Raw genomic sequence first — 13,613 nt, forward strand, 5'->3', positions numbered from 1 at the left:
GCTAAGCAATTCATAACAACAATAAGGTATAAAAACTGCATAGATATATCATAGATAATAATGGAGGTCCAACTACAAACATCTTACATCTTTGGATCTTCTCTCCAATTCTACTAAAATCCTAGAAAACCTTTTGTTGTGAAAACTAGAAAACAAGAAAGCACACTTTACCTAAAACACTTTGGCAAGCTATAAATAATATGTTAAAAACTCGTCAGGGGCAATCTTGTAATTTGGTGAAGTCTTGGGCTCTAAGTCGTCTGGAAACAAACGGGCTTCTGCACGCTTCGCTATCGATCGATGTCACAAAGTGTGCATCAATCGATTATTTTTTTTTCTGAATGTCGACCTCTGGTCTTGCTCGATGGTCAGCTCGGATGTTCTCTCCTTTTATCTTCAAAAATGCTCCAAAATCACAAGTTTCTTCCAAATCACTCCTGAACCTATAAATATACTAAATAGACTCTAAAATATAATAATTAGTTATTAAAACACTTATAAACCATGATTAAAAGTAGGTAAAATCCATGGCTATCAAATAACCTGCAAAAATTTGTAACTGTATAAAAATAAATCTTAACCTCCTTCACCATATACAACAGAATAATATAAACATTGACTAACGATTAATATTTTACCAATATATTTTTTTTAATATATATATATATATATATCTAATTTTCAATATTCTAACTTAAACAATTTTCATTTTATATATTAGCTTTCAATCCCAACTTGTATCACCATATAATGAAATAATACAAATCTTGATTAATTTTTAATATATTTATTAATTTAAAATGTATAAATATAATTTTAGGGAAATCTACCAAAAACAGCTTAAATAGTGATTTGAAATGTAAAAGTATATCACATATTCAATCAAATCAAAACTGACATAAAGAGGTGGTAAAATTACTATTTAATTTTTATGACCAAACAAAACATTAGAAAATTATTTTACGGTTCTGTCATTCAAAAGTCTACACGTAACAAAAGAATTCTACATATATGTAGATCCCCTAAAAAGTATACTATGTAGAATTATTATGTAGTCTATATCATAATTTTATCTAATAATTTAATTTTAAAAATGTATAAAGATAATGTTTGTAAAAATTTTAATTAGTCATCAATATAAAGGTTAATATGATGTATATAAATTAATATTTTGTATAATTGAACAATTTAAAAGAATATATATTGATTTGGTAACCATCTGTTAGAGAATTCTTATGGTTTATCAATAAAAGGTTCATGTAAAGTCTTTTAGAGTTAGATTCTTAGGGTTAGATTTTAGATTTATAATTTTTTTGATTTGTTGACCTATATTTACATATCAATGCTGAGTAGTTTATATTTTACATATTTTGATATTTGTTACAATGATTAAATGAGACTTTTTTGTTATCAAGTATACATTTAGGATTTGGAGATTGTGGTTTAAGGTATTGTAGATGTATAATGGAGTCTACTCAGTTTCAGGGAACAATAGACGTCTTTTGTAGTCTATTAGGATCTGTGAGTACAAAAAAATAGTTCTAAACTAAATTAATTTTTTATGAAAAATTTGAAATCATAAGTTAAAATTATTAGAAGAATAAAGAACAAATTGTTTAAAAATTTATATATTATTTTTTATAATAAAGAACAAAAAAATCGTAGTAGACTAATTTGTAAGTCTACCAAACCGGAAACAATTTGAGATTACAAAAACAAATTAATTTTGATTTATTTTAGTTTTTGTATGAAAAAAATAAATGATAATCTTCAAGCTAATATTCAAAAAATGTAAGATCATATTAAAATTAATAAAAAACAAAGAATAAACAACAATAATGAAATTATCATAGTAGACTTTAGGCCTGAGACTTTTATCCGAGATCCGGATTCGATCCGAGATTCGATCCGGATCCGATCCGAAAATCCGGATATCCGGAGGGGCCGAATCCGGATCCGAATAATAAAATGTTGGATCCGTCAAAGCCGGATCCGGATCCGGATATCTTGATTTTTTAGTCCGGATATCCGGATCCGTAAGTTTTATTAATAACTATTTCAAAAATAGTAATATCTATATATAAAAACTAACTTTATTTAATATATTTTCATTTTTATAATAGTATATGTAAATTTTATGTAAATTTTGTAATATTATACATAGAAATAATTAAAAACATTATATATTTTTTATTTTTAAATTATTTTTAATATTTTATATATATTATTATTATTATTTTATTTATTTTAAGGATCCAATTCTGGATCCGGATATCCGCCGGATATTACAATTTTAGAAGGATATCCGACACCCGGATATCCAAGAACCCCGGATCCGGATAAGGATAATAAAATTATGGATCCGCCGGATAAGGATCCGGATCCGGATACCTTAAAATTACCCGGATATCCGATCCGTCCCAGGCCTAGTAGACTTCCAAACAAATCTACTTAGTAGACTTATAATAAGATATACTCCAAAATTTTAATTGTAGCAGACTTCAAAAGAAGATTTCAGTGTCGTAAATTTAACTTAGTTAGAAATTTTGTCTCCTTATATAAATGGAATTAACATAATCTCTCACTAAAATGGATGCACACGTTTATAAAACTCTCTCATTTCTTTCTAAATTTTTTTGAATGTAAACGGAAAGTTTTGTTTAATTTGTTAATTTTTTCATGTCTTTCTCACAATATTATCTTGTTTTTGTAGGTATTATCATTCATGGTTTTTATATTTTCCTTACAAAATGTAAGTTTTAGATCTATAGATTTTAAATGTGTTCGTTTATTTTTATATTCAAATAAAGTTATAGATTCAAACTATATGCATTTACTTTACAATTATTTTATCTTATATATATATATTCTATTTTTGAAGTTTTCTCAGATCTAAAACTATTTTTCATATTTTTAAATATACATATTTTTCAGATCTGAAAATTATCTGATAGAGTAGATTTCTAATGAAGTCTGTTTAAGAGTTAAAGCTAAATAGACTTTAAATGAAATCTACTAAACCAAAAATTTTAAGCAAATTTCATCAGAAGTCTACAAAAGTATGACTTTAATTTTTCTTATAATTTTATCTTATATTGAAGATATTTGAGTAATTGGCATCAATGCACCCAAATGGATCACATATTTGCCATATAACTTCAAGCATATAGTCCATTTTTCTATGACCGTTTTACCCCTATGAGCTACTTTTCCCTATGACCCATAGACTCTGGGGCGTGACAGAGGGGAGCGTTTTACACATTGGACAGTTCAATGTCTCGCAGCTTTTCTAAAGAAAACAAAACAGAGCTCACTGCGTATAGATGTTTCCGTCCAGAGCATCGAAGAGACGCATTTATTTTTATTTCCGCACCCACCCTAGTTTGATATTTCTATCAATATTCTTCAATCGTTTCATTCCAACATTTCTAAACCCAAAATCCTCTCGTTTTCCATTTTCGATAAATTCTCTAAATCTTTGATTTCTGTTGTTTCCTTCTGCCATAATCGCGTTCAATGGAGGAAATTCTTCTTTTCCCTAGATGATGTTCGCCGTTGGCGAAGAGCTTTGGGTGAGCGAGTGAACTCGTATCACAAAATCAAGAAAATAGAGACCCTTGAACCTAAAGAGATGGATGGAGTTCTTACACAATTCGACTTTTGGGAAGATTATGGCCGTTGAAGAGAATCTGCAATTCTCGGGTACGTTTAGACAACATGTCGTTGCGATTAACAAGATTGGTAGAATGTAGAGGTGATAATTCATGCATATACTGGTTCAAGGTAAAAACAACATAGATATGCTAACTTTGTTTAATTATGGCTAATTGCCTTTTTAGCGGTTAACAAGATTGATAAAACATAGAGGTGATAGAGTATGCGCATACTTTGTTTATGTTAAATACAACTTGTAGCCGGTAATCTGTCCGTTGATGGATATGTATCTGTCTAGAATTTAACAAGATTGATAGAATAGAGAGGTGATAGTATACGATGTAGTGGTCTAGGGTTAATAAATTATTTATCCGCTAAGTTTTTGACATATGGCTACTTATAATTTTAACCGCTAAGATTTTTTATTATTCATCGACTTTCCTATTGATTGAAGCTCATGCAACATTCGGTGTCGATGGATGTAAGGCTATCACTCCTTGCATTCTCCCAGACGCCGCAAAGCAACTGGTTCTTAAATTTCATGAAGACCTCTTAAGTAGTGGTTACTACTACAGACTTTGTTTAAGATTTTAAGGATTGTTAGTTTCTTTATGCACACTATCGACTGTTTTCGTTTTAACGGATAATTCATGTTTACTAGTGCGCCATTATATTTTAGTCGTTAACTCAAATCGTTAGGCTTTAAAATAGTGCTAGATCGTTTAGCCAAACTCAAATCGTTAAGCGGTAATAAGATGTCTTCCCAAAATGATCAATACAAATAACAGATTATTAGATGTATTAACATGGAAGTTAGGTGATCAATACACCATATTTCTGTCGCTAAATCAGCTCAATACACCCATCATAATGCTTGTTCGCTTAACCGTTAACTCAAATCATTAGGCGGTAACAATATGTCTTACCATAACACAACTCAAAATTTTAACCTATCTTAGTAATATTAAATCATTAACACTCATCTATGAAATCAGATCTAAATTGATTAATACACTTAACCGCTATCCAAGAGACTTTACGGTTAAAATTTGGTTGGAAGCCCATTTTGCATTTAGTTAGCATCGATTGGCCCCGTAAATCTTAGTTAACTGCTAACGATATACATTACCAAGCAACATATAATGTAACACAATAACATAGAAGTTAGGTTTCGAAATCATTACAAGTACAAAACCCGTCCTTTACCCAAAGGACCTTCGTCTGATCCTACTGCTCTGAATCCGCAGACTGACATATACGACCACTGTCTCCCTTTCTCTAAAAGCAAGGTTAGTTTCGTCCATTACTGGTTAAAAGGTTATTCACTTTTACCATTTGAAAATTCATAGACATTTAACAAATTTTGGACCTTAATTGGATATATTCAACACATTGTCCCAAGATATTTTCTTATGGTGCTAATGTATATGGTGCTCAAATGTCTAACACTCCTTTTATTTAATGTGCTGCCAGTTTTGCTCAACGTCCGCCGAATCTGTTATTGGTCAATGCTAGAGAGTTATCTGTTTAAGCAAGTCTCCATGATTAAAAGAGAATGCCGACGTTCTTCTATTGTTTAACCATTTTCCGATCTTAGGTTTATGGTTTTCATCTACTTCCGGGTAAAAGGAAAAAATCTATATTATAATAGGGGAGTTTTTGCTCTCTCCTAAACATATCCACGTGGCATGTTGTGGGACCCATATATTTTTTTTATTTTTTATTTTATTCGCTTTTGGCTTCGTTTCTCTTTCGTCTTCCTTCGCTCTTTGCCGTCATTCATCCTCTGTCGACGCCTCAACACAGGATCCGATTAAACTCATATTAGGTTTCTTCCTTCTCTCTGTTTTTTTCCTCTGTTTCACGTTTCTTGATTCTCTGTAATGTAATATTGGTTATGGGTTTACCATTTTGGATTAAAAGCTTTGTTTTTTTTTAAAAAAGTTTTCCATTATCTGTGATCTGTTGTTAAGTAGATGTTCCAGTTCGTGTGTCAAAGTCATTGTCTTTGGGCTAGATTATCAATCAGAGCTTGAAACTTTTGATTGATAATTTTTTTTTTGTTGGGTCGCGAGATGACAATTCTGATCATGTGAAATTTTTCTTTACCATAGGATCACCTAATATTGGATCATGGAAAGGAGCAATCTCAGCAGCTTTCATTAGCACCAGGACCTGATTTCTCTGATTACCTTGTCTTGGCAGCTCACAGAACCAAGAGACCTAACATTCTCAGGGCCTTTAAGCCTTACCGTGGAGGCTGGATCATCACCAACAATCACCAATAATATAGATTTATGATTGAATCTGCAGAATTCTGTGATCCGCAGTTTCATAGATATCATGAAGATTCAGTTCATAAATGTGTGGACCTGTGTTTTTTTTTTTTTTTTTTTTTTTTTGCGTTTTGAGATAACTGGGGCGCATCACATACTACTAAGGTATCTTCTTCTCGCTGAATTCTCCCTCCTTCGACTGTGTGAATAACAAAGTAATCACATAAAATTCGACTTTTTTTTCTCCTTTGTGTTGTATATAAATCCATAGGCTGAAGGAAAAAGCTAGCGTGTAATCACAACCCTCAAATCCGAGAAGGAAGAATTGGAGGCATGACTCAGCAAGGAGAAGATATAAACTCTCCAACTGAAGGAAGAGTTAACAGAGACTGATACGAGAAACATGCCTTCAACTTGGTTCTTATTTAGTCTAGCATTTTACCATAAGCGAGTAGAAAGCAAGAGACATGAGTTTGATAGAATTTCTTCAGAGATTGTTTTGTCACAGCAACCATTGTTTTGTATTTGATTTATAGAAACTTCAATATGTGTGGAGTTAACTTGCAGCGGAACAGTCGAGGTGTTTCAAATTAGAGGTATGTAGGATATTATTTCTCTTTCCATTTTGAAAGCGTAGTGTAAGTTCTGGTTTGATATCTGAACATCCCTATGAAGTTATGTTTTTTTCTGGCACTTCTCTTTTTCCATTACCAGTCTCATCTTTTATATCAGTATTTACTTTTAGAAAAGAAATAACGAGATAAGCATCATACATAAATTTTGTTAGTGTCAGTTCTTGATAAAAATAAGGTGTAAATGGTTGTATCTACAATCGTTTGATATTTTTGATACACACTATTTTAGATTATATGCTCTGAATCATTTTGTATGTAGTCAAATCCTTAGTGCTAATTGTATTCAATTTTGAAATACCAGATTATATTAACTGCTTGAAAGTTCTTTTATTAATATATTAAAAGATAATTATTATTACCTCACTTTTTATGAACATATGGGCATATGGTTCAAGCTGTTTCCAACACTGGAGCCCGAGTGGAAAGGGCACATAAACAACCAATTGGACCAGGTTCGCTTTGGTGCCATATTCTAAATTCTTAAAACCTTATAATTTTAAAAAGAAAAATACGAGTAACCAATGTCCTAAACTGTTCTCTGATGCGTTGGGATGCGTACCGTTTAGCTCTTCTCACAAATATTGTGCTAAGTTGCGGTGAGCTGTATAAATTTTTCCATTTTTTCTTATAACCATAGAAAGCCTCATTTCAAAAAAAAAAATATATATATATATATGAGTAGGATTAGACTCCAAAACGACTAAACCCTATATATAGCAAAGCTTTCTAAGGTTTTCAAGGGATTTATGGATTGTTTTAGAATCAGACTTGAGTAAATCTAACTAAGTATTTTTTTATTGTTAATTACCCGTTTACATTCTTGAAATATTTTGAGCCTAATAATTAAGCTAATTTGTTATTTAATGAGCAGAAAAACTAAAAGTCCAAAACTTTACAGATTCTTTCGATTTTGTAAGTTACAGATTTGATTTGAGGATTTAAAGTTTTGATTTAAAATTTTAGGAGTGCGGCGAGGGACAAAAGAGAACGATTACACCAAGTTATAGCCACCTGTGTTATTTCCTGTTAAACATAACGAAGACAGCTGAGTCTGTTGGATATGTGATCTGAACACAGTACCAATATTATGGAATGTTGCTGTTTTGTCAGCGATTTATTGTCAGAATATGAATATAAAGGCTAGAACAAAATTGTCTTAAATTTAAGTTCAAGTGCAATACCATACAACATAAATTGCATCGCCGACACCGCATCATGTATGTGTAAGTGAAAAAAAACATCATGTACACAAAATTATCCCATATAGCAACAATATACATACAACAACAACGTTTCCGGTCCGGCGCTTGCGCGGAGACTATGCCCCTAGTTATATTAAAGAGAGACTTTTTTTCATCTTTCAAGATATGGAAGAATCTAATCTACATTTTGACTATAAATACCTATTAAAAGGACTTATAAATATTAGGAAAAGCGAATCACCTACTAATTATTTTCGACTATAAAACCAAACAACTAAAACTAAGGTTTATGAACCAATATACATTGTACTTATGCTATAATTATCAATAAAACACTACATTTGATCCATTCTTGTTGCTTTATTGTTTTACTCCTTGTTTATGTAGTGTCACGAAGAACTCTTTTCTTTTTTTTACTCTTACTTCAAAACAGTTAGAGCAAAGTGTTCATAAATTGTCGCAACTTGAAGCCGAGAATCTAGCTCTCCGAGAAGATAACTAAGCCTTAAATACAACAAGTAGGACAGGCCGAAGATTCTGAACCTCGCCACACATCCACACATCAAGCACTATGAACTCTAACTCAGCCACTTGGAACTTTAAATCATCAAACTAATGGAATTAAAAATGTCAAGAAATGTAAGTGAGAAGAAGGCATACATGATTCCCACAAGAGGTTTAGTTTATATTTTGGTTTATATGATTCCAGTTCAAATTAATTTTGGCCTAGGTGGTTTCATTTCCAATGAATTTAAAATTTGATTGATAAAATAATTTTGAGATTAAACACATTTTATCACGGTTTTTTATAACTATTTTGGTTTTGTGGCATGAAGTAAATATGTGATAAAAACTAAAAAAATAACCAGATCATAATTAAATATGCGGCTAAAACATAAAAAAATCTACCAATTCTTCATTAAATCTGTCAAAATTTTAAAAATATGTGGTCAAATAGTAAATAAATCTATTATATTTTAATTAAATCTGTCAAATTAAGTAAATATGTCACCTGAGAAATTTTTTTTTAGTGAATGCTATTTAAGTATCAAAACTAAGTAAATATCTGGTTAGAAATAAAAATAATAAATTAATCTGTACAATTTAAGTAGATTTATGACTGAACATAAATAAATATGTTAAAATAACTTTGTGACTACATAAGATATTCATAAAATAAATATGTTCATTGGCATAATCGTAATGATTTATTTTTCTACTGTTAAAATGTAGTAATTTCATTTTTGTAATTACTCTTTTATAGTTAAAGATAGGTTTATAAACATCAAATTAGTAATGAAATAAAATTAGAGTTAATCTAATAACAAACTAATAAATAAAAAGTAAACTAACTTTTTCTATTAAATTTAATAGGGTATGAAAGATGATGTTTGTCCACGAAACCACACAGAGAGACTATTAACAAAAATGTGTGGAATATTTTGCACATCAGATGAGTGTTAAAGAAATCACTAGTCGGTGATTAGGCATTTGGCTGAGGACGACCGCATAGGCGGATTATCCGGGGCATATTCGTTAAAGAATCATTGATTTATTTTATATGCATTTTAAATTTATACAAGATATTTAGTATTTGGGTTTAATTATAAAATTATTTTGATGAATTATCAAAATTAAATATACAAAACAATTAAACAAATTTGTGAATTTTTACTAACATTATTAATTAATTTAACAGATTTATACTACTTTAGATCGATTTAAACCATGTTAAAAGTGTTTTAAATTGGATTTAAAAAAACCTTTTCAGTTAAAGGGGAGTTGCCGCCTAGGTGCTGCCTTGGGCGATTTAGTTATAAGTGTTTTAAGTTGAATAAAATTTAGATGAAAGTACATCAAAATCTCTCTTCAATAGATGATAAATTTTCTCTATTTAAAAAGGTAAGATATCTTTAAATACTGTACCAAAATAGTTGTAAATATATAGTCAAGCAGATATAATCAAATACTTCAAAAACTAGTGATTATATTTCTATAATTTCTCACCTCATAATTGTATATAAAGCTTCTTACTAGTCTCCAACTTTGTTAGATCTATCTACAATCAACATACACAAATATTAAAAAAAAAATGGCTAAGGCAGCTTCTTCTTCACTTGCTCTCGCCATAATCATCCTTGTTTTGTTTTCCTTTGGTACACATTTTGTTAATATTTATTCATAAAAGTTGTATTCAATAACATTTTCACAATACAGTTACTTTATGGTGCTGGTTCTCTTCATAGGTATATACCCCATATTTTGTTGTTGTTTGTGTTCATAGCCTTCAGTATACTTTTTTTTTGTAACACATATAGGCCCTTCTGAATTTATTGATCTTTATAACTGATCCATACTAATATTATTTAAAATTAACTATTACTTTCTATAATTTTTAGATTCAGCCCACTATTCATTGCCACGTATAACATATATTGTAGTTTCATATATTGATTTAAGTATTATTAATTTTTTGGTTATCTAGATTTAATGTAGTTTTTTTCTTATATAGGCGAACAGAATATGGGATCTATATGGTGCGACAAATTTATTGGACCATGCGTTAAATTTCCAGATTGTGATCAATCTTGCAGAGATAAACTTGGACCAGATTCAAATGGATTTTGCGACATAAAAGCCAAAAATTATTGCCATTGCAAATATGATTGTTGGAACGGTAAAACTCCAGTGTGAGCTGCAATGCTATGAAATGTCAACTGTTTCCAATGTATACGGAAAAATCAAGGCACAAAATAATGTTAAATCATATTGGATAAGGTTTTCGTATTATTTCTAAAGCATTACCCATGATATATGGTATCAATTTGGCACGAGTGTTTGGGGTCACTTTCAGGTTCGGTACCATACGTATTAATATAAGTCTAATTCAAATTTTTAGTTGTCGTTTGAGGCTCGGTTCCTAACATATTCGTGTTAAGTCAGATTGTAACACTACAAGAAAACAGACGCATAACACTGACATATATGGTCGTTAGAACGAAAAGTAAATCATTGTAAAACGCACGTCGTAACGTACATTTCATCGTAATTACGTCATAAATTATATGATGAAAAATATTTGTAGTTGTTTCGTCGTAACATAATTCCTCGTAAAATAGACGTAACGTTACACTGTATATGAGGTTGTAAAAGGGTCGTAATATGTCGTCATTGTTACATAGTTGCAATATAGATGTTAATGAGTGTCAAACTTTTGGACCAATTAACAGCAACAGTTTTAGTAAATTTACGACCAATTAACATCGAATATGAAAAACGTAATAAAACTATGAGAATCAATTTTTAAAATATTAATAAATTGAGAAATTAAAATTAAAATGTATTGCATAAAATATTATAACACCAGAAATATTTTGCAAACCAAAAATAAAATATTTTAATCTAATATTAACGGCTAAGGTCGTCAAAAAAACGCTGAACAATGGTCATCGGTCCGGCTCCATTTTCGCATGCTCCTCTGAAGTGGGTTCCCGGTGGATGGATTGATGTACAGTGTCCCACGCACACCGAGTTTCTGGGTTTCCGGATGCAATGACATCGAACATCCCCTCCATGGCCCTCAACCGAGCTTGAGTGTCTTCTTAGTCATCTCAGAGCGTTGCAATGATGGTCTTGGCCTCCTTCAGATCCGCACGGAGCTGAGAAGCTTCTTACCTGGCAGCGTAGGCTGATGTCTCCCTCGGAACATCGTTAACAAAACCGATACCAATCATCCGTCCCCTTTTCTTTAGAAAAACCTTCAGTTGAATGTAACAATTTAATTAGAAAATAGTAAAAATTTAGATGTATGTACGTATAAAAAAACAATTATTACCTCTTCAAATATTGTCCATATCTTACGTGGACAATTGGACGGGTGTGCCATCCGGAGTTTGTTGCGTCAACTGTGTCAGACGCTCTTCATTCCGCACCGCAACATCATTGTGGATCTTTTCTGATCTACGATCCACAAACATCCCATCCTGGTACTGGTGTGTCTCCTTAAAAAGTCAAGAAATAGATGGTGCTTCTCCTTCCCGAGCAGTCTAAAAATATAAGAAATCAGACTTGAATTAAAATGAAATTCATAATAATAATAATAAATAAATAAGGCAAAAATTCAATACTTACGGTCTGTAGGGGCCAATACAGCATGTGGAGTCTTTCCAGATTGTGGACCATCGGTAAATTCCCTTCGGGATCAGGCGTCATCTGGGCCGCCGAGCCCGAAGCGGCCACTCTAATCGAGCGAGGAGCAATCCAATATGCCTTCAGGCCAGTCCAAATGAGATCGCTGATGTAGCTGGTTTTTGTATTTTGTACTATGTCCAACCACTGCTCCTTCCAGTCGGCGATGTTGTTTTTCAGGCGAAACTTCGCCTTATCGTTGAGCGCCTTCTTCATTTGCTTGTTGACGCCAATAGACCAATGCTATCTTTGCTGCAAAAAATTCATTAACACACAAATAAAGAAATTTGAAAGATATTTTTAAAAAATATATAAATTACCGCAAAAAAAAACTCGAACGAAGGTGTCCGAACGTACTCCGGTAAGAGACCATTTCGGATGCGCTTCGTGGAAGTACCCTTTGATGGTATCCAAAACTTTCGGCCTACAACATTGCCCGTCGCGAACCTGCAAAAAGTGAAGTAAAAACTTTTTTTTAAAAAATTTTAAACTTACCAATAAGTGTTAGGCGGTCGATCAAGGTCAATGATGCCTAAACCTTTTTTGTCGGGCTGGTAGAGGAGATCTTCGACGATGTACCGAGCATACGGAGCATCGGGTGGTACCATCAAATCCGGATGTGTAACTCTGGTAGCAGCAGGTGCTGGAGCAGTCTCAGGAGCTGGAGGAGGCTGAGGATGTGGTGGAGGAGGAGGAGGCACAGCCTGACTCTGCAGTGAAATTCCCTAAGACTGTCTCTTAGGGAAACTCTTGCGCAGATTCAGTAACAGAACTAGAAGCGCCTAATGGATCCCCAGCACCGAGAAATGTAGCTCCATATGTGGTATGTTCCAGTTTTCCTTCCTACCAACCTTCAGTCAAAAAAAAAAAGAAGTAAATTAGTGATATGAATCAATGGTAATCTATAAAATAATTATATTCATAAACTTGTTAAATTTATAAACTAATAATATTTGTAATCTAATTTTATTCTTAAACTTATTCATACCTAAGCTAATTCAATACCCAAACTAATTTGATACATAACTAACCTCCTAAACTAAATGAAAAAATACCTTAGAGAGAGAGGAGGGTTTGAGACAAATGAGCAACCACAATGGGATCGATGGGCTCGGGTTTATATAGGGATTTTGGATTCACGTTTTTCTGTTATGACGAATTAGGGACGCCCTGCATTTTTGTGTAACGATGAATTAGGGTCGACCCGTGTTCTCCTATTACGACGAATTAGGGATGAACCGTGCATTTTAACGACTCAGTTACAACAAATAGAGTTTATACCCTAAATCAGAACTCTAAACCCCTAAACCCTGATTTCATAAGTTATATATATACTTCTTTAACTCCTAAACCTTTAGTACAACATTGCATTTCATTTTGTGACATTGAATTTTATTTCTAACATAGATTTGTTACATAATTAGAAATATAATGAAAACATAAAGTTGATACATTACAATGAAACATAGCGTTGTTACATGATTAAACAATATGAACTAATGAAATTCAATCGTCATTAGAACCATCACTCAGGTCATCACTTTCTTCAAATTCAGCTTCATTGCCTTCGTCCGTCATATCATCTGGAAGATCTTCATATTCACGGTTTTGATTCAACAAGTAAGATTTCATCTGTAGGTTTTTCATGTATTTCCACT

General features: G+C 32.0%; 1 long non-coding RNA gene across 1 annotated transcript; it reads left to right on the forward strand.

Moving 5' to 3' along the window:
• The first annotated feature begins 3,195 nt into the window (after positions 1-3,195).
• Positions 3,196-10,536, forward strand: LOC106435492. The gene is made up of 4 exons (XR_001286998.3): positions 3,196-5,482; positions 5,769-6,095; positions 6,202-9,923; positions 10,280-10,536. It is a non-coding gene; the product is annotated as an uncharacterized LOC106435492 (long non-coding RNA).
• The last annotated feature ends 3,077 nt before the right edge of the window (positions 10,537-13,613 follow it).

Source organism: Brassica napus, chromosome C4 (genome assembly GCF_020379485.1).
Source record: "Brassica napus cultivar Da-Ae chromosome C4, Da-Ae, whole genome shotgun sequence".
Classification (NCBI taxonomy): Eukaryota; Viridiplantae; Streptophyta; class Magnoliopsida; order Brassicales; family Brassicaceae; genus Brassica; species Brassica napus.